Genomic DNA, 23,630 nt, shown 5'->3' on the forward strand with positions numbered 1-23,630 from the left:
CACCACTCATTTAGGGGAAAAGCCCCTTCAAAGATTACTAGAAAGATCCTTCAATGGAGCAGGCCTCCAAACGATTATAAGGCAAGTGGTCTCCTTTTGTCCAACTTGCCAGTTAAACAACCCCCAAGAAGTTTGAAGACTGCAGCTGGACCAGGAGGAGGTGGTTAAAAAACTGCTCCGTGAAATCATTCCAAGATTTGATCTGCCCAGGTCATTACAAAGTGACAATGGGACATCATTTACTTCTACGATCACCAAAGGGGTCTCTAAAGCATTGGTTATTACTTATCATCCCCATTGTGCCTGGAGACCTAAGTCTTCAGGAAAAGTAGAAAGAGCCAACCAATTCTTAAAATCAGCGATTAAAAAAAAAAAAAAAAAAAAAAAGATAACCCAGGAGACCTCCCTGGGATGAAAGGAGGCTTTACCAATAGGTCTCTTCCACACCCATATTGCTGTTGCCCCTAAGGAATAGGTTGGTCTTAGTCCTTATGAAATGCTATGTGGGAGGACTTTTGTTTACGTCAATGACCTCTTCCTAGATCCAGAGGCTCAGACCCTCCAGTCATACCATGGCCACTGGGCAATTCCAACAGGATATACACTTGTGGGGTGTCAATCAGGACCCAAAAGATCCTAAAGAGTCATCATTATAAACTCCAGGGACTCAAGTCCTAATTAAAGTCTGGAAAGATGGGTTCCCAAAGACTCAACTTCAGCCCACGTGGAAGAGCCCCTACCCTGTAATACTTTCTACCACCACAGCAGTAAATGTACCAGGGCATGACTCCTGGTTTCACTACTCATGAGTCAAGCTATGGAAGCAAACAGAAAAGGACTCTCAATACACCTGTGAGCCCCTGGGAGATCCCAAATACCTATTCAGAAATACAAATGAGTACCATCCTAATGAACACAATTAAGCTTCTGGGGATAGATTTCTCAGGATAGCTCTAAAGAGTCAACACAGCTTGGCAGGAGTTGTACTAAAAAAGAGACAGGAGATAGATCTCCTGTTACCTGAACAAGGAGGGACTTGAGACATCTAGAATGAGATGTGTTGTTTCTGGGTAAATTAAGAAAGTCTAAATTAAAGAAAGTCTCAGTCCTCAACAAAAAAATTCAGACCCTACAGGATCTCAAAGAATGAGCTGGAGAGTTCTCAGGGTGGCTACCATCTTTCTTTAGGGGATCTTTCTGACGATGGGAAATTTGGAGTTGTCTAATGTCCCTACTAGTCCCTTTAATCACCATATTGATGCTGCTTATGATTGCTCCATATATTATCAATTGTCTAGCTGGTTTTGTCTCTGCCCAGGTCAACAAGCTACAGCATGCAGTGCCAGTTCAACAGGAATATATAAAACTACAGCTGAACACAGAAAATATCACTCATCCTTAGATGGACACTGCTATAAGGACTTTGAGGCTTGAGACTCGCAAGACGGGGAGGCCCAGTGGCCCTCACTGTCCCACTTCAGCAGGAGGTATCCAGAGATAACTCACTGCCTCTATTCCCAAAGAATTGGGCCTCCCATCTCTTGAGGTAGGAATGTTAGGTAGTTTGACTCTTTTTTTTTTTGGAAAAAAAGAGTCCAAAATGGTGGTGGTTAAGAGACAAAGAAGGGGAAAGCCCCTGAAAATAAAACAAAGGAAGGTCAAAGGGCCAGAGTGAGAACCTCAGGTAAAACAAACTGTCCTCCTGGCTAGCCCAATTTACATAGGGCAAGTTCAAGGGGAAGAGGAAAAAAAAAAAAAAAAAAATCTAAAAAGAGGAGCCAAAATTGGTCCCGGGGCCTCTCTTCTTTTTGTGTCTTTTGTGTTAGCCCACCCTCATGCATCAAGGATGTATTTTCCTTTACTTTCTAAATAAAACTAAGCTGTAACACGCGGCTGTAACACTGGTCCTCTGAGGAAATTACACAGGGCTGTAACACTGGTCTGTCTGAGGGCTGCAACACTGGTCTGTCTGTCACTTAAAATTTTTGTTGCAACAAGCCAGAACCGAGGAAATTGCAAACTCCCCTGACATGTATATTATTGGTTCTAATCGTTATCTCAGTAAATAGTAGGGACTTAATAAATGTTGGGTTAATGCTTATTAAAAAAAATATGGGAAATAATCCTAGCAAGAACAAAAGATTTATTTTTCCCCAATATTAAACCACATTGTCATCTGAGACAAAGTTTTGTGGGGTCACTATCAAAATTTCACTTCAGGCTATCTCGGGATAAATTTAAATAAATAAATTTGGAACATTCTTGAATGGATGAATGAAAATGTGAAAGTGTTAGTTGCTCAATTGTGTCCAATTCTTTGTGACCCTATGGACTGGATTCCACCAGGCTCCTCTGTCCATGGAATTCTCCAGGCAAGAATACTCGAGTGGGTAGCTATTCCCTTTTTCAGGGGATCTTCTCCATTCAGGAATCGAATCCTGGTCTCCTGAACTGCAGGCGGATTCTTTATGGTCTGAGCCACCAGGCAAGCCCAAAACATTCTTGTTGACTGCCTAATTGCTACTTAACTTACCATCATGGAAAGTTTTAATGAGTATTATTCATATCCTTATTTGTTTTAAGATAACTAGCATTTATTAGTCATAGCAATAATATGGACAAGACACTAAATTTGGGGGACCTTCCTGATGGTCCAGTGGTTAAGACTCTGCATTGCTATTGCAGGGCATGTGGGTTTGATCCTTGGTCAATCAAGAACTAAGATCTTTCAAACCATGCAGCCAAGAAAAAAAAAAGAAGAAGAAGAAGGACAAAAATGACTAAAGTTTAATATTTTCTTATTAAAATCATTTAGCAGAATATTTACTCTCACATCTCCATCTTATATGTTTTTAATTTTGAATGCTTAGTGTACACAAGATTTTTGAAGAAAGTAGCCAATTGCATTTTTCTGTCACTTGAAGGAAGAAATGCTACCATGCTTAAGTTATTTAAATGCAAATTATCAGTAGTATCAAAATGCATCTCTTCTAGATTTGCTATATGATAGGAATTACTCTTCCATGTAAGGGAACTGAGAGAGAAAATATTCTGCTCAGTTTGACATTTGTTTTCTCTTCTGAGTTTATCTACTTAAAAAAATATGCTGAGATCTTATGGAAGGCAAAATGACATGTATATCTTTGCTGAAAAGACAGATGCTTGGCTTTGTTCAAAACCACTGTCTTACTATTAACTGTGATACTCAATTTATCTACTTCAGATGGATAAAGAGATAAATTGACTGCAAATGTAAAATTATGTTTCTGAAGAGCCTCAGTTACCATCCAAACATGCATTGCATTTGATTTGCTTATTTTAATATTCAGCAGCTTCAAAATATAACTGAGCATTCTTGGCTTTTTATTCCTGCTATGTGAGGCATTAACAATATTGCATTCAATGCTCATATTTTTTTCTCAGTAACTACTAGTAAAACTTGAATATCAGTGATAGTTAACATTTTTAAAAGATGTTTTTCTACAGTCAAGGAGTTAACCAATTTAAGTGAAATATCATGACATTCTTATTGCATGGTTATGTAAGCAAGTTAGCAGACTAATCTTCCCAATTTGTGATATCATGTCAAGTATATAGCTTTGTTATGTGCATTAAGTGAATCATTTGCCTGTGGCATGTTTTGGTGCAAATAGACTTTAACTATAAGTTGCAATGTATCTTTATTCTGAAATTTAAATGACTGACTTTTCAGCTACTATTTATCATGGGGCTGCTGCCAAAAAGCAAGCAACTTAAAAATTAGAGGTTATGGTTAAAAATGTTTTAACTTACAGAAATTCTAACTTTTCTGAACTTTCAGAAATTTTGTTTTAGGTGCCTGTGTATCATGAGTAAAATTATGTAAAATTCCAGTAACTAAAAAATTTTTGTCATTAATATACTTTTATGTTCTTCCAGATGCCTGTGGATTGGCAGGTATGAGTAAATACCTGTAGCCTCTCCAGGATCCATTAGCCCCCTTTCTGTCTGTGTTCATCTCTCCTGCCTGGCCCAAATTGAACTCAGTTTATCTAGCACGTACTGGATTTGGGTCAGAATGCTCCCAGTGTTTCGCGTGGGTCCTGAGTAGTTTAGCCACTTATTATAATTCAGTGTGTGCCTAAGATTCTCTCGGCCATAATTCAAGAATGAAAACATGATGCCTTTCAGGTCAGTCAGAACTGACTGGTCAACTGGTCTCAGTTCCGGGGCTTTGAATCTAGAAAAGATTGTATAAGTACTTCAGGGAACTGTCAGAGCCCTGTTGGATGTTAATACTACAGAAGTAGATCTGAGGAAAAAAGAAGGGGACTTTGCCCTGGTCACAAATGAAACTATCAGTTCAGTTCAGTTGCTCAGCTGTGTCTGACTCTTTGTGACCCTGTGGACTGCAGCACGCCAGGCTTCCGGGTCCATCACCAACTCCTGGAGCCTACTCAAACTCATGTCTATCATGTCGGTGATGTCATCCAATCATCTCATCCTCTGTCGTCCCCTTCTCCTCCCGCCTTCAATCTTTCCCAGGATCAGGGTCTTTTCCAATGAGTCAGTTCTTTGCATCAGCTAGCCAAAGTATTGGAGTTTCAGCTTTAGCATCAATGCTTCCAATGAGGAAGTTGAAACTATACTTGATAAATATTTATCTGATAACGTGTATCTTGAATTTATTTAGTTAAATAAATAAAATTATTTAAATAAAGTTATTGGTTAAAGAAACTGAAATATAACTGACAGACCAAATGAATTTGAATTGTTGCTTTCTGTCACTTTCAATATAAATTTCTATCTATTACAGATGGAATTGAGCATTTATTGCCTAACAATTTTCTTATCAGAAAATATTCATTATTTTATTTTATTTCTATACTTCATAACTTCTAATAATCTGAGAATTGATATTATATGTGTGAACCTATGAATACGTTATGTCATGTCTAGAACCAGGACAATTAAGACTTTCATTGAAAGAAAGTGAAAGTGTTAATTGCTCAGTTGTGTCTGTTTGTGACCCCATTGCAGGCAAATTATTTACCATCTGAACCACCTCCATATAGACTAATTTTTACATGAAAATTATTGAATAAATGTTGCAGGAAGGGGGACCCCATTCCAGGGCCCAAGAGTGGGCTCTTAATCTAATACTCAAAAATGAATTGTCTGAGGAGACATACATCCTGAGAACAAAAGAGACTTTATTGGGAATGGACTCCTGGGTAGAGAGCAACACAGTAAGGTGCCAACTAAAAAATATAGTCACGACCTGAAAGTAAAGTTTTTTTATTTGGTGAGGATGTTTATGAGTCTGAGCTCAGGTGAGACCATCTCAGTAGCTCTGAGAAAACTGCTCCAAGGAGGTAGGAGGGGAAGTCAGGCACTATACAAGTTTGCAACAAAGGGAGCAGGCAGTTTGAACATCAAAGATTAGGTATCAAGTTAAGGAATTTATCATTCTCTGTATGGGAAGATACAAGCCTCTGGGCTCATTGAATTCATTGCCTTCATATGCACCTCAGCTATCTAGTGCCAATCCTTCTTCACCTTAAAGAGTGGCAGATGGCTGCTTCCTGCATTCCTCCAACTCCTCAGCAGTTACCTTGAGGGGTGGCAGTATCCACTGGATCACAGTTTTGGGAGACTTCACTCACATTTGGAGGCCAGAAATTGCTGATGGCTGTGACACTTCTTGTTTATTGATATGGCAGGAAATATGTTCATCATTTCACAAAGGGAAGCCTGGTGAATGTCTCTGCCACTGGTTCACAGTCTTGGTTTTTATGGGAATGGGATTAGTTTGATTGCCTCTGGACAATCATTCAGAATCAGGGTCCTTGCTGTGTTACACACACATCACTCAGCCAAGACGGATTCCAGTGAGAAAGATTCTGGGAGGCTGGTAGGACATACGGGCTGGCATTGATTCTCTCCTTTTGACCTTTCCAGTTGCTGGTAGCTTGTTAGTTCCAGGTTCCTTATCAGGACCTCTTGTTGTAAGATAACTCATGCAAACGGTTACTATTTTGCCTGGCCAGGTAAGGCAGTTTCAGTCAGTGGTTCCCCTAATATAAGTACCAGAGTTATTTTTAGTATTTTTGAATTTATTTACATTTAGTTTCAATCAGTTAAGAAATACTCTTGAAAAATGGATTCATTTTAATACTTACAAATAAATGATCATGAGATTTTTGCCACTTAAATTACTATAAACTAATTAAATTCAGTAAAATATGTTTAAGCAATATTGCCTATTTTTTGACTGTTGTATTTTATATTTGTATCAATTATTTCTAGTCTGAGAGAATCAAGATCAAAAATTGAAATAAATTCTGTATTCCCATCAAGAGATAATAAAGCTCATATTGATGTGATGGTAACATACATATCCTTAAGTTTTATTCTTATTTAGTTTCTAAAATTTAATTATAATTTATCTTAAAATTCTGTCTTTAACTGCATTTGAGCTTCTTTTCAAGAATTCTTGCTAAGAACCCATTGTATGTCTTAGTAGAAACTTATTGAAATAGACTTCTTTGTAAAGATTAATGTATATTGTGACTTCTGAAGATTTAAGAAAAATAAAGTTTAAGGTAATAATATCCCCCCTTTAAGGAACTTCTAAAGGGGGAATATTATTTCTCTGTCCTTCAGACAGTTTTCTGAAATGGATTTTTCTATAAAATGCTGAAAGACATTTGCAGTCGTGAAACTTTTTATGCTAATCAAATTTAAGGGCTGTAATTTACTTTTAATTATCAATATGAAAGGTTAAATTTTAATACTAATCTTAACCAGTTACTATGAAATCATGAGGTTGATCCTGTCAAGGTGGTCAATTTTTCCCTGGGTTATAAATTCAGATGTTCTCCATTAATTTAAATGAGCTAATATGATCTTATATCTCTCTTGAGTAATAGATATATCCTATAGGATCCAGTTCACCATGTCTTAAAAATGTTAATACTTTTGTTACTGTGATTTAACTTTATTTGATTAGGTACTTCATTTTTGGGTTCATTTGTGATTAATGTTTTCTGGGTCAGTTCGTGAACATTCTTACTACATTTTAACATAATTTGTTCACCTCAAACAAAGCATTCTCATTACTTTCCTAAAATTTAGTCTCATTTGTCTCATTTGAGACAAGAATAGTTACTTGGAGTAGAGGAGAAAATATCAAGAAAAAATAAGGTGATTGAACTCAATAATCTATTTCTAACTGGAAACGTTGGTAGACAAAGTGAACCAAGTTCGTTAAAATGTAATATTGTGCTTATATGTGGGATTTAAATACATGTGGAATAAGAAATAAATTTGCCTAAAGGTACTAACTTCTAATTATAAAATGAATACTTCATTATTGTCCTTGTCATTGTTCAGTCACTAAGTCATGTCCAACTCTTTGCAACCCCATGGACTGTAGCATGCCAAACTCTTTTCTCCTTCACATATCCACTAACTTGTTCTCTTGACAAAACTGTTAGCTTTTGTCTGGCTTCATTTTGTACTCCAAGGTCAACCATGTCCGCTATTTCAGGTATCTCTTGACTTCCTACTTTTGAATTTCAACCTGCTATGATGAAATGTACATCTATTTTTGGTGATAGTTCTAGAAGTTTTGTAATTCTTCTCATAGAACTAGTCAACTTCTGCTTCTTCGACATTAATGATGGGAGCATACCTTTGGATTACTGTGATGTAGAACAGTTTGTCTTGGAAACAAACTGAGATCATTCTGTCATTTTTGAGGTTTCACCCAAGTACTGCATTTTGAACTCTTGTTGACTATGACGGCTACTTTGTTTCTTCTAAGGGATTCTGACCCACTGTAGTAGATATAATGGTCATCTAAATTTAATTTTCCCATTCCTGTCCATTTTTCATCTACTGATTAGTAAAATGTCAGTGTTCAATATTGCCATCTCCTACTTTACCATGTCCAGTTTACTTTGATTTATGGACCTAACATTCTAGGTTCCTGTGCAATATTGTTCTTTACAGCAGTGGATATTTCTTTTGCCACCAGACACATCCACAACTAAATGTTTCTGCTTTTGCTTCATTCTTTCTGGAGCTATTAGTAGTTGCCCTCTGGTCTTCCCCAGTAGCATACTTGACACTTTCCAACATGGGGGGCTCAACTTTCAATAGCATATCTTTTTTGCCTTTTCATACTGTCCATGTGGTTCTCAGGTAAGAATATTGGAGTGCATTGCCATTTCCTACTCCAGTGGACCATGTTTTTGTTACAGCTCTTCACTATGACCTGTCCATCTTGGGTGGTCTTGCAAGGCATGGCTCATGGCTTCATTGAGTTATACAAACCCTTTCACCATGACAAGACTGTGATCCTCGAAGGATAACTATAGTTAATAATACTGTATTGAATATTTGAAAGTTACTAAGAGAGTAGATTGTAAAAGTCTTCATTACATACACATACAGTTTTTGCAACTATGTATGGTGGCAAATGCTAACTAGACTTATTGTGTTGATCATTTCACAATATCTACAAATATTGCATCATTATGTTATATACCTGAAACTATTACAGTGCAATATATCAGACACTTGAATAAAAGTATATATTTGCTTCAATGTAGAATTAAAAACCACAAATGTTTTAAAAGTAAAGATTATATTACAAAATGTATTGTGATAAACATCCATCTATAAATCTGCTATAAATGTTTTTCCAAAAAAACAGATTGACTTTTATAGCTATACTTTTGATTTCAATATTTTTCCATTCTGATATGTAGATGTGACAAGATAGGTTGGTGATAATTTTGAAAACAGATATAATTCTAGACTTTAAAAACAGGTGTATGATTTCAAAGTTTATTTCTGCTCTTTTTAGTTTCCATATCTTGCAGGTGAATCAGGAGCAAATGTGACTGACAGAGTCACACCCTCAGGTAGTTGTAGAATTAGGGCTTCAATTCAAAACTACTGACTTCCAACTAATTACCACCCAGTGACCAGATTGATGTAGTCATTGAGTTATATATTTGACTGCTATCACCAAACTTTAGACTTATATATAAATGTTTAATTAATAGTTATACTTTTTACTTTCTCAAAGAATTGTTGGAGATGATGCTATAAATATTTTTAAATACTGATCATATTTAGTCTCTTGATATTTAATGGCATACATTTTAATAAATATTTAAAGAAAGTAATCTTTAGTGTAACTTAGCTTCTTGTGACAGTTAAATTTTGCATATTCAGACAGCTGGGTATAGCTATATAAATAGTTAAATATTTGCATTAAGATAAATAGCAATATGAACTAGTCTCCCTTATTTATGGTTTCAGTTTCCATGGTTTCAGTAACTAACAGTCAATCACGATCTAGAGATATTGAATAGAAAGTTGCAGAAACAACCAGCTCCTAAGTTTTAAATTGAGCACTGTTCTAGGTAGCATGATGAAATCTCCTGTTGTCTAGGAATGTGAATCATTCCTGTGTCCATCCAATCCAGTCTATATACACTACCAACCCAATAGTCAGTTAGTAGCCCCCTTGGTTTTTAGATCAACTGCCATGATATTGCAGTGCTTTTGTTCAAGTAATACTTGTTTACTTAATAATGCCCTAAAGTACAAGAGTGCTGATGCTGGCAATTCACTTATGCCAAACAGCAGCAGTGAAGTGGTCCCTTTGTGTGAAACGTGATAGTTCTCAGGAAGGAAAAAAAAAATGTTTATTTTGCTGTCACATCTCAAAATGCATATGCTATAGCTGCAGTGCATGATGAATGCTTAGTTAAAATGGAAAAGACATTACATTTACAAGTGGAAATCACAAACAAAAAACATACTCTGATTGACAATGAAGTGTTGTGCCAGAAAGAATTGAGCTATAGACACCTTCAGCAAGGCACCCCTAAGCCATTTATTGCAAACTATATCATAGGTATATATGTATAGAATAAAACATAACATGCCTAGGGTTTGGTACTATGCACAGTTTCAAAGCATCTACTGGGAGTCTTGAAATTTATCCCTTATGGATAAGAGGAGACTGTTGTCTATGTGTGTGTGTATGTATGTATCTTCTGGAGAATATACATATTCTTCTGGGGGAGACCCACTGAGATAAGGAAATAAATGGTCGGGTAGCATTTTGAAATCTCCTCACAAAGTAAAATGCTTAAGATGGGATAGTTTTCTGTCACTGAAATGCGTTGGTAGAGATAATGCTGCCACACTGTATCAGTTTTGATCATTGCATCAGTCGTGTAACTCATGGCATTACCATGATATGTAGAACATTATCTTGTCAATCCTCTTCCCTTACAGGTAACACTTCCAGCTAATTTGTCATCTTATATAAATTTTGCCTGTATTAAATTGAAATATACTAATATCCATCTAACGTATCTCACTCAGCATATTTTTGAAGATCATTAATCTTGCTCCATGTATCACTTATCCCTTCCTTCTTATTGCTGTGTGTTATTTCCATTGTATCAATATACCACAATTAGTTTCTATATTATCAGGTTGACTGATGTTATGGTTTTTCCAATTTGAGAGTTTTATAAATGTTTGTAGATTATTCCATGTGGAATAATCATGAGTAAACCTTTGTGGCGGTGGTTTAGTCGCCAAGTCGTGTTTGACTTTTGCAACCCCATGGACTGTAGCCTGCCAGACTTCTCTGTCCATGGGATCTCCAGGCAAGAATACTGGAGTGGGTTGTCATCTCCTTTTCCAGAGAATCTTCCCGACCCAGGAATCAAACCCTGGTCTCCCGCATTGCAGGCAGATTATTTACCAACTAAGCTACAAGGGAAGTCCGAATAAAACTTTAGATGATTAATTGTTTTTCTCTTGAATTTCTGTGTCAGCAAGGTATGTTGACATTTACAAAAATGATTGGAATTCCAGAGTGTTCATATCGTTCTATATTGCCGTTAGAAGTATATGAAAAAATTGAAAGAAAGGACAAATAGATCAAAAAGTTGAGCATTCAGGACAGAGAAGCCTGGTGGGCCACAGTCCATGAGGTTGCAGAATTGGATAAAAACGTTGAGAGTTCAGTTTGCTGTGTATCTCTGCCAGAAAATTAATGTGGTCAGTGTTTTTAATTGTAACTGTTCTAATGACTGTGTAGTGTAATTGCGTTATGTTTTTAATTTGCATTTCCGTGATGACTATAAATGTTGACCTCTTCTTCATGATTATTAATCTCTAATATGTATTCTTTTGTGTTAAGCCCCAGCCCATTTCTAATTGCATTATTTTCTTTTTTATTATTGATTTGAATTGGTTGTGTACATAACCTTGTTGGAATCTTTGGTCAGGTATGTGTGCTAAGGGAATTTTCTCCTAGTTTGTGTCTTGCTTAAGCATATTTTCAAACTTGCTCTTTGAGTAGTTTCCATCTCTTATTTCTGCAGATTTCAGTCACTTCCTCTGAGAACCTTAATTCCTACTTCATCAATTTACCAAAACCCTCTCCACTGTGCTTTGAGCAACTCTCTACCTGTGTCCCATTTTGGAATGGACCTTCAGGCAGAACGTTAAGGTTATTGTGGGGCTCATCTCAGTTTTCCTTTTGTTATTGTTCACAATATGTGCTGCTGCTGCCTCTTGCCTTTCATTGAGAAATAGTCATTTAACATTTTTTCCTTGTTTTATAGTTGTCTGTGGCAGACACACTATGTGGCATGAGTTTCCCCTTAATGACTAAAAGCAGAAATTAACCTTTCTTTTCTTAAAAAAAAAAAAAAAAAAAAAAAGGTTTTTATGCTGGTATTTTTGAGTAGATTAATTTCTTTTTTTTTTTTTTGAGTAGATTAATTTCAAAAGTGATTTCATGAAGGAATGAACTGAGTCAGTGTTTCTAAAGAACTGTATTTACTATAAAATCCGCGTGTTGTTCAAGCGCAGATTTAATTAGACAGTAATTCAGAATATTTTCATGTTTTAACACTTGGGTATTCTTTAGACTTACCATGAAAATTATTTTAAGCATCAACAAATCACAGGAAAAATTGACATTCTATGAACTTTACAGACTTATACTATGAATAAAAATTTAAAAATTAAGATCATTTATCTTGTCCAATTGTCATGACAGAAATATGCCAATAATTTCATTAGAGATACTCAGCTCAGTCTATTTGTAGATTCTCTGGTTGAATGATTTCCAAATATATTTTACATATAGGCTTTAATGACACTGAGAAAAATGTTAGGATTTTAAACATTACATAGTTTACTGGAATAAGTGAATATAATTGGAATGTTTGATATTTAAAATGTATTAACACTTATTTGATTCATATTTGTCATAGAATAGTTTGTATTCTAAATATTGTGTTAGAACTGCTATTTGAATTTCAGTAAAGATAAATAAATTTTATTTTCAAAATAAAAATTATTTAAAATATGATTCTTCACAGAAAGTTAATACAGGACTCAATTATAAGTACATTATCTTATATTATTACTTTATGTCTATAATTGTATTTAAACTATCGAAGATGAAAGATTTTTAAGATAACAAATGCTTTTTAAAAGAGATCTTTGTTTATCCTGGACTTTTGTACCCCTTCAAGCTGCTTGGAAGAATGACTTTAAAATCCTATTGAAACGCTGTCTTTGTCATCTTCTAATTATGTTGAACTTTTGCAATAAGGAATTCATGATCTGAGGTACAGTCAGCTCCCAGTCTTCTTTTTGCTGACTGGATAGAACTTCTCTATCTTTGGCTGCAAAGAATATAATCAGTCTGATTTTGGTATTGACCATCTAGTGATGTCCATGTGTACCATCTCTTGTGTTGTTGGAGGAGAGTGTTTGTAATGACCAGTGCGTTCTCTTGGCAAAATTATGTCAGCCTTTACCCTGCTTCATTTTGTACTCCAAGGCCAATTTTCCTGTTACTCCAGGTATCTCTTGACCTCCTACTTTTGCACTCCAGTCCCCTATGATGAAAAAGACAGCTTTTTCTTTTTTTGGCATTAGTTCTAAAAGGTTTTGTAGGTCATTATAGAACCATTCAACTTCAGCTTCTTTGACATTAGTGGTTGGGACATAGACTTAAATTACTGTGATATTGAATGGCTTGCCTTGGAAGTGAAGAAATCATTCTGTCATTTTTGAGACTGTACCTAAAAGTACTGCATTTTGGACTCTTTTGTTGACTATGAGGGCTATTCCATTTTGTCTAAGCGATTCTTGGACACAGTAGTAGATATAACAGTCATCTAAATTGAATTATCTCATTCTGGTACATTTTAGTTCACTAATTCCTAAAATGCTGATGTTCACTCTTGCCATCTCCTGTCTGACCATTCCAATTTACCTTGATTCATGGACCTAACATTCCAGGTTCCTATACAATATTATTCTTTACTGCATTGGGCATTACTTTATCACCAGTCACATTCACAGCTGGGCATTGTTTTTGCTTTGGCTCCATCTCTTTGTTGTTTCTGGAGTTATTTCCCCACTGTTCTCCAGTACCACATTGGGCTCCTACTGACCTGGGGAGTTCATCTTTCAGTGTCATTCAAGGGAGTATATCTGATAGAGTGTGTGAAGGACTATGGACAGAAGTGAGTAACATTGTACAGGAGGTGGTGATCAAAACCATCCCCAAGAAAAAGAAATGCAAAAAAGGCAGAATGGTTGTTTGAGTAGGACCTTACAAATTTCTAAGAAAAGAAGAGATGCGAAAGGCAAAGGAGAGAAGGAAAGATATATCCATCTGAATGCAGAGTTCCAAAGAAAGCAAGGAGAGATAAGAAAGCCTTCCTCGGTGATCAATGCAAAGAAATAGAGGGGAAAAATAGAATGGGAAAGACTAGAGATCTCGTCAAGAAAATTAGAGATAAGGGAACATTTCATGCAAAGATGGACACAATAAAGGACAGAAAGTGTATGGACCTAACAGAAGCAGAAGATATTAAAAAGAGGTAGCAAAAATGCACAGAAAAACTGTACAAAAAAGACCGTAACAACCCAGATAACCATGATAGGGGGATCACTCACCTAGCGTCAGACATCCTGGAGTGTGAAGTCAAGTGGGCCTTAAGAAACATAACTAAGAACAAAGCTAGTGGAGGGGATGGAATTCCAGTTGAGCTATTTCAAATCCTAAAAGATGATGCTGTGAAAGTGCTGCACTCAATGTGCCAGCAAATTTGGAAAACTCAGCAGTGGCCACAGGACTGGAAAAGGCCAGTTTCCATTTCAATCCCAAAGAAAGGAAATGCCAAAAAATGTTCAAACTACCTCCCAATTGCACTTATCTCACACACTAGCAAAGTAATGCTCAAAATTTTCTAAGCTAAGTTTCAATAGTGTGTGAACTGAGAACTTCCAGATGTTCAAGCTGGATATAGAAAAGGCAAAGGAACCAGAGACTGACTTGCCAACATCTATTGGATCATAGAAAAAGCAAGAGAATTCCAGGAAAACATCTACTTCTACCTCATTGACTATGCCAAATCCTTTGACTGTGTGAATCACAACAAACTGTGGAAAATTCTTGAAGAGATGGGAATACCAGACCACCTTACCTGGCTCCTGAGAAATCTGTATGCAGTTCAAGAAGCAGCAGTTAGAACCAGACATGGAACAAACGACTGGTTCCAAATTGGGAAAGAAATATGTCAAGGCTGTATATTGTCACTCTGTTTATTTAACTTATATGCATAGTACATCATGCAAAATGCCAGACTGGATGATGCACAAGCTGGAATCAAGTTTGCCCGTAGAAATATCAGTAATGTCAGATATGCAGATGACATCACCTTACAGCAGAAAGTGAAAAGGAACCAAAAAACCTCTTGATGGAAATGAAAGGGAAGAGTGAAAAAGCTGGCTTAAAACTCAACATTCAAAAAGCTAATGTCATGGCATCCAGTTCCATCACTTCATGGCAAATACATGGGAAACAATGTAAACTTTTTCTTGGGCTCTAAAATCACTGCAGATGGTGACTGCAGCCATGAAATTAAAAGATGCTTGCTCTTTGGAAGAAAGACCGTGACAAACCTAGACAGCATATTGAAAAGCAGAGACATTACTTTGCTAACAAAGATCTGTCTAGCCAAAATTATGGTCTTTCCAGTAGTTATATATGGATGTGAGAGTTGGTCCATAAAGAAAGCTGAACACCAAATAATTGATGCTTTTGAACTGTGGTGTTGAATACTCTTCAGAATCCCTTGGAGTGCAAGGAGATCAAAGCAGTCAGTGTTAAAGGAAATCAGTCCTGAATATTCGTTGGAAGGACTGATGCTGAATCTAAAGTTCCAATACTTTGGCCACCTGATGAGAATAACTGACTCATTGGAAAAGACCCTGATGATGGGAAAGTTTGAAAGCAGGAGGAGAAGGGGTCGGCATAGGATGAGATGGTTGGATGGCATCACCAACTCAAAGGACATGAATTTGAGCAAGCTCTGGTGTTTGAGTAAACTTGGTGTTGGACAGGGAAGCCTGGTGTGCTGTAGCCCCTGGGGTCACAAACAGTCAGACACAACTGAGCAACTGAACTGAATTATAATTATTAAAAGTACATATGTACTGTTACTCTGTTGGGATAATTGCTTATTTGTAATTTTCTATTTTTAGCCACTTATAAATTACTTAGAATATTTATATATCTTATAAACACAGTATAAAATTTTATAAAAATATGGCTTTATTTTAATAACAGTTGGGTATGATCCTTTCATTATAATAAATATATATACAGAAATCATAGTGTACTGTTGACCATTGTGCCATATTATTGGGGGTATCTTTTTGTGGATTTATATTTCTTTAAACTTTCATTGTGTTTAGTGGCATTTACATATCTTTTTTGAAGTCTTGCCTAACTCAAATATTTTGATAATTAATAATTTCTCAAGATTTTTAATGTATAATTTAATAAAAAATATTGCTCTGTTAAAAGTATTATTACAAATTACCTTTGTGTTACACAACACTGTAACAGACATCTATTTACAGGCATTAAACTGAGAAATTTTACGCTCTTTTTTTAAGCAAGCTGACACCTAAATGTAGTTGGCCATTGAGAACCCAGATTCCCCCCTGTTGGCTCTCCCACTGTTAGTGTATAACTTTCCTTCTCTGATTCACAAGATACCTTCTGAACATGAAGTCTTATGTGTGAATTCTAAATTTGAAGAGATGCAAAAACAGAAAGGCACAATCTTCCTGTCAGTTGAGCTCTTCTCTTTTATACAAAAACAACTATGTTCAAAGGGACTGCTGCTTAGAAATCATTGACTAGATACATCTTTTGGCTAAACTAGTTGCCAGTAAGTCTAGTTTGTTAGTGCTGTTACCCAAATGGGAACCAGGTATAAAGGCAAGATTTTGCTAATAATTACAAGTGGTATAATGAATAATAGTTAGAAAACAGTATGTCTGCCACACAGAAAGCCAAAGAGAAATGAACTTTTTGCTGTGGAGCCTTGCTGTGTTGGTGGTTACACAGAGAAAAATGAGTTCAATATTTTATTTAGTGTGCTAAGGGAGATGAAAAATATTCCTGTTTATGGTTTTATTATTTGTAGCTTCTCTATATTTCTCTTTCATCTTTGGTCAGTATGTTTTGTTTAGTCTATATCTTTCCATTTTGCTGTCTGATGATAGGATGACTCAGACAGTCTTAAGTTTTGCAAGATTGCGCACTTAACTGGATTAATATTTAAAAAAAAAAAACAACTGATTTCTTAAAATCTCAGTGGTTAATATTATAAATAAAGTAGAAATATGGTATAATATGCCCCTATTTAGAATATTGTTGATAGCTTGGCTAAAATATTTTATCATTTTCTGGAATTGTATATACATTAGCAACTTTATTAAAGGAGTTTACTAAAGTAACTGTCTACTAATACTTCTGGACATAAAGTATGTTGCTTCCAAAACACAAAATAATTTAGGTACCCTTCAGCAAAGATGTATTTTTCTCTATATTTATACATTTGAGAGAGATTATAACCCCGAGATTATTGCTCTATGTACAGTTCTATCAAAATTAAAGCACACACTATAATAATAATGTGAAATTTCATAATGATTATGTTCCCTTCAATACCATGAAAGGGATACAAAATCACCTGTGAAAATTTTTTAGAACCTTTATTTCCTCCTAGCCATCATATAAACTCCAACTGTTTTATTCAAAACTCCTAAGTAAAGTTCTTCATGAGCCCTAGCCTGCTTACCTCAGGGGTACCCTCTCCCTTTCTTCCTGAGTCTTCATCTGCTCATCTGAATATTCAATGAAAGACCTGCCATTTCTCTGAGAAATTGATGGCAGATGGTGTTTTCAGGTAGGGATTAGAGAAGGGCCTGAATGTAAATGTCTTACATGTCCAGGAGAGGAAATTAGTCAAGTATGGTCATGTTAAAATATCTTAGTGTATTATAATTTGTCCAAGGTCAATTTTTTTTAACTCTTCACAAAGAGATGCTAGCTATTTGTATGTGCCTTTTCAAAATGGGATTCTTCTACTTATAATCAAAACACATTTTTTTTTTCTTTTCCTTCTTTTACTAAGAATAAATGGGTCTAATTTTTCTCACATGCCTCTGCATATACTTTTGAGGAAAAAAAAATGTTGAGTCTGTTATGTGCTCTTCTAGAACTTGAAGTGTTGTAATGAAAGGCCAAAAATAAATGCTACTTAAGCAATATAGTTCATGTGAATTGTGGCAAATAAAAATATGTTTGAGGCAAGTACGTATTCATATATCCTTCTTTGTCAAAATTAAAGCACAAAAGAATGTTGACAACCTCCCACAGATTTGTATCTTGTCATATTAATAGTGTTATCTGAAAAAAGACAATGATTGATTAATCATTGACTATAGGACTTGGTCTTGATCTGTATTACAAAATCTTAACCCCAAAACCTATCCTGGTCCTAACCCTCTTCTCCAAGTACACTGATTCAAGGAGAAGAGCCATATCTGCAATAAGCCTACTTTTTCCCCCTCTAGAAAGGTAGGAGACTTTTGAGAGTCCCTTGGACTGCAAGGAGATCCAACCAGTACATCCTAAAGGAAATCAGTCTGGAGTGTTCATTGGAAGGACTGATGTTGAAGCTGAAACTCCAATACTTTGGCCACCTGATGCAAAGAACTGATGCACTGGAAAATACCCCATTGCTGGGAAAGGTTGAAGGTGGGAGGAGAAGGGGATGACAGAGGATGAGATGGTTAGATGACATCACCAAATCGATGGACATGAGTTTGAGTAAACTCCGGGAGTTGATGATGGACAGGGAGGCCTGGCGTGCTGCAGTCCATGGGGTCACAAAGAGTCAGACACGACTAAGCAACTGAACTGAACTGAACTGAGAAACGTAGGAATCTCATTAGGTACTCCTGTGGAATAATGGATTCATTCTCATCTTAAACTTAGTCCCAATAAGACTTCCCATTAATGCAATTGAAGAGTAGCAAAAATTTTACTAGTATTTACCAATTCTTGATTTTAAATCATTCCCATTCAGACAAAGTTTGGGTGCTCTCCAGCCTTAAAGAATTGTTATGTGATTTTTCTTCACAGAATGTATATTGTAATAGATTTATTTTTTTCCCAGCCACAATTAAAAAAAAAAAGTAGAATTCGCCATGTTAAATGTTAGTTATTTCCCAAATTTAACTTAATTTAAATTTAATTTTAAATTTTAAATTAAACTTAATTTAATTTAAATTTCCCATACATTTAACTTTGTATTTATTCTTTCTTGGTTTGTGAGTCAGTCCAATACAGAAAAAAAAAAAAAAATCAGGTATTTTTTTCTTTCACTGACTTCAGATGAATACTTGAAAATTGTCTTATGCCTAAGAACATTTTTTGGCCTGTGCATGTACACATATATTTATCAGCCCCATGTAATGTTCTATCTGCAACATAGAGGTGTTTTCTTTTTTGTTTTTTCCTTCCTACCTCAAAGACAAAACTCTGGGCAATTTTTCTAGCTTCTAGTGAAAATTTGGCAATAGTTTAAATATATGTTTTACTTCATCATTGATAAGGCCTGCATTCTCAGAAACAGTGATTTCAATTTTTGAAATTTGACAAATTTTTGAGTGAATTTCAACATTTGAAATAGTGTCTCCTCACCTACCCACTAGTCATGACTTTAAATTCTTATCAAATCGGTTTTTATTCAAGATTAAAAAGAAATATCTAGCTAAAAATTTTAGTGATGTGTTTATAGACTAAAGTTACTGAACTCCAAAATACCATGTAATTACCGTTTTCTGTCTGAAACACATAGCCCTCACATCTGTAGTCTCCTCCAAAACAGAATTCCAATATCAATGTGATCTCTATATTGTCTCTCTGCCAATGCATTTTTATTTTAAAATATCGTGATAAATTACCTGTCATGGTGAAAATGAATGCCCAATACAAAAGTAAAGTGGCAATGCTAATAGAAAATATTAATAGATGAATGAGTCATGGTACTATTTGAGTATATTAAGAAAAAAAGTTCAGTAAGCAAAAACTAACTCATGTTGTTCAGTAATCCTAAATCATTCATGTTTGAAAAGAATATCAATACCATGAAATTAGAACTTCATCTCTAATGTCTTTAAATCATTCTTTTGTTTTTCTATCAATCATGCATGTATCTGCACTTTAACTCTCATCTTGCATTTCTTCCTTCTCAGTGACACTCTCACATTCTTGTCCTTCTCCCATATATGCAGAAAATTTGGCATATTAACAAACCAAAAGTAGGCAAGATGCTTCTCAGATGATTGATATAGTAAGAGACTTGAGGATGCCATTTAAGTCCCTTACATTGGGCAAGTTGAGAAAAATCTCTAGAAACTCACATGTTACCTTACACAAAGTCATCTATTGTCTTTTTACTGATACATTTATGTATTATCACTTAGATAACTATTAAACTAAGTATCTAGAAATCTACAAATATATAAATATTACAATATGTACACAATGTAAACATCTACAAAACTATATGCTGTGAGGTGCTTAGTCATTCAGTCATGTCTGACTCTGTGACAACATGGACTGAAGTCTGCCAGGCTCCTCTGTCCATAGGAATTCACCATGCAAGAATACTAGAATAGGCTGTCATGCCCTCCTCCAGAGGATCTTCCCAACCCAGGGGTCAAACCCAAGTCTCCCGCATTGCAGGTGGATTCTTTACCAACTGAGCCACCAGGGAAACTAGGGAGGCCCTATAACTCTATAAAATTACATCATCATTTAAAATAACTGCCAAGGATATCTGTACATACATTTAACTTACAGGTGCATGCATCCTCATCTATATTGCTATCCATGTACATATTTATTTATTCATTATTTTTTAATAATTACTATGGATGATGGACACTGCATTTCTTAAAGTCTAATATCTTTTTTTACTAGGAAGATTATTTCAACTGTGAATGTTATTCAATGCTATCAATGACTCTGGATAATTGTTAGATTTAACAGTATTTGTTTATTTCATTTCTATAGTAAGATAGAACAGAAGGATGAGAAGTAGATGAGATGGTGAATGAATCAGTTAATAGTTACTAAGATAAAAATAATGAGACAAAGATAATTGCTTCGCCAGTGGTTTCTTTTAGCCATCATTATTCTGGACATAGTCACAACAAGTGTTCCCAAACAATGATCTCATTCTTTTAACTTAACAAAAACAATATGTCATTTATCATGTTTGCATGAAGTTTTAGGTTAAGGTGCATAGAGTAAGTCCTGTGAATACAATAAAGGTCAAAGTGTCACCTACTTGAGCAATTGTGTTCCTGTGTAATGCTATTAAAACTGAATTTGTTATTTACAAAAAGACTTGTCCTGAAAAAATGTTAGGGAATATAAAGAAATCATAGACCTTTTGCTATGAATAGCAGATTTCTCCTCTAAGTTGAATACAGCCTTTTCTTTTAATGAGCTTAGCTTTGCTCAAAGGCATTCCTTTTTCCAATTTACATAACCATTTATTTTTCCCTTTTAATGTTGAATGACTTACAGGAAATTAATATAGTGGATTAAAAGTTAGGGCTTCCCCATTGGCTCAGCCATACAAAAGGCACCTGCAATGCAGGAGAAGCAGCAGGGTTCATGGGTTTGAACCCTGGTCAGGAAGATCCTCTGGAGAAGGAAATGGCCACTCACTCTAGTATTCTTGTCAGGAAAATCTCAAGGATAGAGGAGCCTGGAGGGCTACAGTCCATGTGGTCGCAGAGAGTTGGACATGATTTAGTGACTAAACAACAACAGTTAAGCTGTACTTACTTTATTACTTATTTTATTTTTAGAATCTGTATTAAAGTAAAGAAGTCATTTCACTAACTCATATTGGAAGAATTTTTTAAACTTCCCATATAAATGACGATGATATCTAGCATTGTTTTAATGAGTATTATATCAATACTCATTGTTTTAATGAGTATTATAAAACACTGCAATTAAAAAAAAATTATACTTACGCCAAAGCTGACTTCTGGAAAAGTCACTGTGGAAGAGAGAAATCTACATCACTTCTTAGGATTCTTTTTTTTTTTTTTTTTTTTTTAATAAAAAGGTCACCTCTTGAGGGAGAAAATGTCTATGTTACCTGCTTTTTTAAAATAATGATTTGGCCCTAATTTGTTTCTTTTGTTTATCTGTTTGCCTTCTGGGGTTCCAGCTTTTATTTTCATTTGGCACTATTCTAGAGGCAGTTCTAATGTCATTCAGCTGTTCATAAAAGTCACATTTTAGCATTAGAAAAATATTTATAAACATGAGAAAACTAAATAAAGCCTCACCTCAGAAGTTGAGTTTCAGCAATATTCTTTTTTTTTTTTTTTTAGTATTTACATTGACAGGCTGGCTCTTGAAGATGATATACTTAGTGAAATAAGTCAGACAAAGTCAGATCTCACAAAAAATACTGTATGATTTCACTTATACGTGGGATTAGACATACCATACTCAAAGAAGCAGGACAGTCTTGTAGTTACTGGAGGTGGAGAGTGGACAGAATGGGTGAAGGTGGTCAAAAGGTACAAACTTCAGTTATGAGTTCTGGATGTGTAATGTACAGCATGGTCACTATTGTTAACAATACTGTATCATATATTTGAAAGTTGCTAAGAGTTGATTTTATAAGATCCCATAATGAGGAAAATATCTTGTTACTCTGAGAGGTGATAGATGTAAACTAATATTGTAACCATTTTGTAACAAATGCATATGTTCAATCATTATGTAAGACACCTTAAACCTATACAATATACTATGTCAGTTGTATCTCAGTAAAATTGGAAAAAAAATTCTCAGAAACATATGCAAAAGGCCTGTGGCCATCCTTCATAGACCATATCTTCTCATCTTCCCTCTATGATCTAGTATTTCTATTTCCCTCTATGATTATGGCCTTTAACTAACTCACCCTTTTATTCTATGACTTGCAAGGTCTTCTTTATATCAGACTGGCAAAATCCTCCATCAGTGGGTCCTTGAATTAATGAGAGTGAAGGAAATAAAGCTGGTTAATATTAACTATTAATGAGTTAATTTGAGTTAATAATTGCTAACTCATAATGGAGCATGAATTAATAGACCACTCTATAACCAACACAAGATTAATACCGAGAGTATACTAAAAGCTCTCAAAACTCAAGTTAAAATAAACATTCTGATTAAATAATAAAAATTCTAATTAAACAATGAGGAAAATATGCAAAGAGGCATTTCACTGAAAAAGATACATGGATGACGAAAAAAAAACACAAGAAGATATTGTCAGGGGAGTGTGTAATTTCCTCAGTTTTGTCTCACCACAGCAAAAATTTGAAGTGACAAATGGACCAGTGTTATAGCTCCATGTTACAGCTCAGTTTTAGTTAGAAAGCAAAGGAATATACATCCTCCAGGCATGAGGGTGGGTCAAAACAAAAGACATGAAGAGAAGAGAAGCCCCTCCCCTCCATTTTGGCACCTCTTTTTGTATGTGTTTTTACTCCTCCACCGGGCCTACCCTAGGTAAGTTGGGCTAGCCAGGAGGGCTGTTTGTTTTACCTGAGGTCCTCACTCCGGTCCTCAGACCATTCTTTGTTCTATTTTCACAGGCTTTTCCCTTCTTTGTCTTTTAGCCACCACCATTCTGGACTTCTTTTTCCTATCCTAACTATCTAACAATATTCATTAGCATGAGCCACTAGGAAAATGCAAACTATAATCACAATCAAATATCAATACATATCTACAGAATAGCTAATATTAAATGTTCTGAGGATACAGAGACATTGGAACACTTGTTTCTTACTGATAAGAATATTCAATGGAACAGCTACTCTGGGTAATGGTTTAACTGTTAAAAACAAAAAAACAGCTAAATCTATAATAATGCTATGACCCAGAAATTGTACTGTTCTGTAATTACCCCAGATAAATGAAAACCTATGCTCACATAAAAACTTGAACATGGATGTTTATAGAAACTCTATTCATAAAAGCAACCAAGATCCCTTTTTATAAGTGGCTGGTTACACAAACTATAGTATATCCACTGTAAGGAATATTACTCTGCAATGAAGAGGAATGGACTATTGACATGCACAATGACCTGGATGAATCTCCAAATTCACTGAGTGAAAAAAAG

The sequence above is a fragment of the Dama dama genome, chromosome 15 (genome assembly GCF_033118175.1).
Source record: "Dama dama isolate Ldn47 chromosome 15, ASM3311817v1, whole genome shotgun sequence".
NCBI classification, from domain to species: domain Eukaryota; kingdom Metazoa; phylum Chordata; class Mammalia; order Artiodactyla; family Cervidae; genus Dama; species Dama dama.